General features: G+C 39.2%; 1 pseudogene; it reads left to right on the top strand.

Annotated features, from left to right (window-relative positions):
• The first annotated feature begins 1,124 nt into the window (after positions 1 to 1,124).
• LOC125877932 (protein PAT1 homolog 1-like) lies at positions 1,125 to 3,506 on the top strand (annotated as a pseudogene).
• Positions 3,507 to 5,799: the final 2,293 nt, after the last annotated feature.

Raw genomic sequence — 5,799 nt, 5'->3', positions numbered from 1 at the left:
GCAGAGTGGATGTTTCTCTAAAAAAGTTTCGGGGTGGTGGGTGTGTAGTGTGGTGTAGTGTAGTGTAGATTTTACTATATACATAAGCAAAGGGAGATAATTATCGTCATTCTACAATGGCAATCCTGTCTAAACCCAATTCTGAGGGAAAAAATTCATCAAGTGTCTTTTTCCTTCTGTTTGTTCATTATTTTATGTTGGATTCTTGTACATTATGTGATCTAGCAGAGTCTCAGGTGAGATCTTCTGCACACTTATGTCCGTTTACTGTGGGAGTTGTCTACTTTGGTTTGACTTCAGCTCCCTCCATGTTCTTGAGGCCACTGTTTCTTCCTATTTATCCACGTATTGTGTACTAAGAGAATGTTACATGGAACAAGGCTACCATTCTAAAAAAAAATGTTACATGGCACATTCTTACAACTTTCAATTTGCTTGCTATTACAGGGTAGCTCGAAGAAATATGTTTCTGAGAAGATTTTTTTTGCCATAACTTTGCCTTGAGAATATTCACTAGATTAAATGTGTTTTTCATGATAGTGTTAATAAACGGTTGTTTACTGCTTGCTTAATCCTGAAACTTGTTGAAGCTCAAGCTGGTGTGTTTCTGCTCGCTTAGTTGGCGCTTTGGTTTTGGTGCCAAGGTTATCGGTGTGTGCCTTTGTACTGATAGGCTCCGGTCATTAAGAGAAAAATACTAGACGATAAATATAGTTAATAAGATGATGCATTAACTGTTAAGATGACATTATGCCTGAAATTATCAGTGGTTAGGATTAAGAAATAGAAACATAGTATTAGAAAACTCGCCACTAAAAACATTAAACTACAGAAACCTAATTGGTTTTTGAACTTGATAGACATGATTTTTACTTCATATACATAGCTTTATTATAACTTTAACCTCTATTTGTCCAAATAATTATTGCTCATGTTTATAGTTACGTTTTTCTACATTACAATTATATTTTGTATTTTTCTTTAATAGTTCTTTTTCTGCCAAAGCCGACGCTTTAGTTGATATTTGCACTTGATGCCTCAGCAGTTTTCATTCTTGTGATGACTTGTTGTGGATGTCTTTTTTATTTATGGAAGTTATTTGCAGGTTCATCGGTGCCCAGCTGAATGGTCAAAGGAGGCAGATTTTCTTGATTGGTTTGATCAGGATTTTTCTGACAACGAAAGTTACCATGAAAGCAAAAGATGGTCTTCACAACCACATATCTCTGCTGTGCATCTTGCGGAGTCGAAACCATTGTATAGGACATCCTCATACCCTCAGCGACCACAACAACTTCAGCACTTCTTAAATGAACCCATTATAGTACCAAAGTCATCGTTCAATTCTTTTCCTCCTCCGGGTGGCCAGTCTCAACAATCCTCACCTTGAAGCCATTTGCATCCGCAAAACTTATATCTTGATACTGGACCTAAGTCTCCCTATTTCACTGTTAATCGCTCTACTTTGTCAAACTCTAATATGCATTTTCCAAACTTGCCTCATGGGCTCCATTATGGTGGAAACATGTCACAGTTGAACAATATTCACTTAATAACCGGCTGCAAAATCGCTGGACCAGCCATGCTGGACTCTTACATGGAGACCATTCTAGTCTCATGAACAGTATCTTACCACATCATTTTCCTCATCAAAACGGGTTATTATCCTTCAGATTATGTCCCCCCAGCTGCAGCTACAACAGCAGAGATTGCATCTTGCAGTTCAGCTGACTTTAGGTCATTTTTCAGCCCGTCAATCTCAATTATTTAACTCATTCCCTTCCCCATCCCATTTTAGCAAGTATGGATCGGCGGATTACAGAAATCCAAGATCTAAGTCATCACATAAAGGTAAATAGAGTGCACATTCTTCTAAACAAGCTACTGATGGTGGCAACCAGAAAACACAGTTCAGATCTAAGTACATGAATGGTGATGAAATACAGAGCATTATGAAAATGCAGCATTCTGCAACACATGGAAATGATCCTTATGTGGATGATTATTATCACCAGGCTCGGTTAACAAAGAAAGCAGCTGAAACAAAATCAACACGTCGGTTCTATCCAAATAAGGAGCAATCATCACGGTCGCGTAATAGGCACATAAGTGCATCATCTCCATGTTGATACTTAGTGGCGGATTTCATTTTCTTCTGTTCGTAGGCCTTGTGTTCTTCTTGAATTTGATCCACCGGGTCTTGTTTCCAGTGATGGAAGTGGTGAGCAGAAGGTATCTGAGAAACCTTTGGAACAAGAACCGACACTTGCCGCTAGAATTACTATAGAAGATGGTTTCTATCTTCTCCTTGAGGTTGATGACATTGACCGGCTCCTTCAGTTTAGTCAGCCCCAGGATGGTGGTGCTCAGCTCAGGCAGAAATGACAGATCCTGTTAGAAGGTATGGCAGCCTCGCTTCAACTTGTTGACCCTCTTGGCAAAAGCGGCAGTTCTGTAGGGCTTACCCCTAAAGATGATATTGTATTTTTATGGTTGGTATCACTTCCCAAAGGCCAAAAACTCATCTCAAGGTATCTTCGGCATCTTATTCCTGGAAGTGAGCTGCCAGAATAGTTTGCATGGCAATTTTCTGCACTTAAGAGTCTTATTTGGTGGCCTTCCAACTGAGACGGAAGCAGCGGAGACCATTACTAATCTTGCAAAAACAGTCGTGGGATGCATCAGTGGTATGGACCTCAATTCTCTCAGTGCTTATCTAGCTGATATTGTTTGTTCGTCAGAATAGCCTCCTCTTCGCCCACTTGGAAGCCCTGCTGGAGATGGAGCCTCTGTTATTTTAAAGTCTGTTCTTGAAAGGCCATCTCATCTGTTAATAGATCCTCAGGCTGGTGGCAGCTTCAACATGCCTAATCCTGCCCTTTGGCAGGCATCTTTTGATACAGTCTTTGGTCAACTTACCAAGTATTGTCTGAGTAAGTATGAAAGTATAATTCAATCTATACTTGCACAGACTACATCAAACACTGATGTGATTGGTCCAGAGGCTGCAAGAGCCGTAAGTAGAGAAATGCATGTGGAGCTTCTACGTGCGAGTCTGCCACACACAAATGAGCAACAAAGGAAGTTGTTATTCAATTTTGCTCAATGATCCATGCCTGTTACTGGAGTTGATGCTCATGGTGGATGTAGTGGACAAACAAATCTTGAACCAATGAGCTGCTAGCTGAGTTTCTAAGATAGCAAATATAGTTGTACATCCGTAATTCTCAGGGTGGTCATCTAGTTGCTCTTTTCCAGAAACATGGTATTCTAATCCAGAAATAAAAGGCTGGAGCCTGGAAGCAAGGGGTGTGCATATAATATTAGGCATTGTTTCAATGCCTACAGTTCTTATTCTTTCTCTATCTTCTATGTTCTCTTCTCTTATTTCCCGCACCTTCCTCTCTCTGTTTCTTTTTCTTTTCATCTTCACTTTCTTTTTTCAGCTTTTCCTTGTTCATTACTGAAAGAAAAAGTGGGGCAGTTTTTTCTCAACTTTTTCCTTCTTCTGTTATCTTATTTTTATGCTTTTTTGGATAAAGGCTGGACGGGAGGGGTAGAATGTACAAGTGGTTTATTGAGACTTTTGGCAACTATTGGACTTAGCCGTTTCCCCGAGGTAAAATGACATGTTTATGATCAAATCTGAATCTGGAAATTAGAGAATACAAGAACTCAAGAAAGGAAGAAGAACAGAGAGAATCGATTTGGGAATTTTTATCTGTATTGAATTTGTATTGAAGTTGTATATTTACAAGTTACTTACAAGTATATATATAACTAACTATGTTGCCAGCTGTAACTAACTATGCTGCCAGCTGGCTAACTAACTTTACAAACTCATTATCTAACTAACTTTACATATCACTAACCAACTAACTTAGTGATTCTAACTCAACTAATTCGTACTACTCCATTGTTTATGTTACACCATAATTCTCAATACTCCCCCTCAAACTAGGTCCCATGAAGACATTCAGGACTCCTAGTTTGGATAATAGGTACTCATGTTGTGTCCTTCCCAATGCCTTTGTTAGTAGATCTGCTAGTTGATCATGTGAAGATACATATACAATTTTGATTAACCCTTGCTGAATCTTCTCCCTTATGAAATGGCAGTCTATTTCGATGTGTTTGGTTCTTTCATGAAATACTGGATTCGCAGCTATTTGTATAGCAGCCTTGCTATCACAATATATTGATACTGGACCTTCAATCTTAATTCCCAACTCTTTTGCCAGATTATTTACCCAAACTACTTCAGCTGTTAACCCTGCCAGACTTCTATACTCAGCTTCAGCTGAGCTCCTTGAGATTGTTGCCTGCTTTTTAGATTTCCAAGCAATGAGAGATTTCCCTAACCTCAATATGTATCCTGTCACAGACCTTCTGGTGTTTGGGCATGCAGCCCAATCTGCATCACAATACCCTATTAACCTCATGTCCTTCTCTGATGACATTAGCAGTCCTAGCCCTGGTTGAGTCTTAATGTATCTCAAAACTCTTAATGCTGCATTCCAATGTTGTTTTGTAGGCTTCTGCATAAATTGGCTTAGTGTTTGCACAGTGTATGCAATATCAGGTCTAGTGTTCGTCAAATAAAGTAGTTTCCCAATCATCCTCTGATATTGTTGTACATCTTCAACTAGTTCAGTTGCTTGGTCAGCATCCTCAGCTATAGTCAACTTTATGTTGAATTCCAAAGGAGTCAATGCCACTTTTCCTCCTGTTAATCCAGCTTCAGCTAGTAGTTCTAACGCATACTTTCTCTGATTCATAAGGATTCCCCTGCTTGATCTACTGAATTCAATTCCTAAGAAGAACTTCAGTTCTCCTAAATCCTTAATCCTGAAGGATTGATGGAGAACCTGTTTAGTTTCTTTGATCAACTGTGTGTCATTTCCAGTTATAAGTAAGTCATCCACATAAACTAAAATGATTACCATCTTGTGTCCTTGTTTCTTTGTGAATAAGTAAGTCATCCACATAAACTAAAATGATTACCATCTTGTGTCCTTGTTTCTTTATGAATAAGGAATAGTCCAAATGACTCTGTTGGTATCCTGATCCCATCAGTGCTTCTGTCAATTTGAAGTTCCATTGTCTGGAAGCTTGTTTGAGTCCATACAAGGACTTGACAAGCTTGCAGCAGACCTTAGGTGTCTCCCCCTGAACCTTCAACCCCTTAGGTAGTTCCATAAAAACATCCTCCAATAAGTCACCTTGCAAGAAGGCATTATAGACATCCATTTGAAACAATGGCCAATTCTCAGCAGCAGCTAATGCAACAACAGTTCTTACAGTCACCATTTTCACAACTGGTGAAAAGGTCTCTTGATAATCAATTCCAGCAGTTTGATTGTACCCCTTAGCTACAAGCCTTGCTTTATACCTTTCTACAGTACCATCAGACCTGTACTTGATTTTAAAAACCCATTTACACCCAATAACTGGCTGATTATGAGGCAAGGGAACAACTTTCCAAGTCCCATTATCCTTCAAAGCCTGCAGCTCTTGAGTCATAACATGAACCCATTTAGAGTCTGTTATAGCTTCTTCATATGTGGATGGTTCCACATCAGTGGAGATGTTGGCTATATATGCTTGATATGGTGAAGAAATATCTTGATAAGAAACATAATTACCCATAGGGTAAAAAACCTGCTTTCCAACCTTATGACCAGTGTGATAATCTTGGTGCCAAGTAGGTGTTGTTGTAGCTCTAGTTGACCTTCTAGGAGCAGAAGTGGCAACATCTGCAGTTGATGTATGATCAAGATTCATCTCATCAACAACTGA

Source organism: Solanum stenotomum, chromosome 9, assembly GCF_019186545.1.
Source record: "Solanum stenotomum isolate F172 chromosome 9, ASM1918654v1, whole genome shotgun sequence".
NCBI classification, from domain to species: Eukaryota; Viridiplantae; Streptophyta; class Magnoliopsida; order Solanales; family Solanaceae; genus Solanum; species Solanum stenotomum.
The sequence above is the reverse complement of the archived record's forward strand: the minus strand, read 5'-3'. Positions and strand labels throughout refer to the sequence as shown.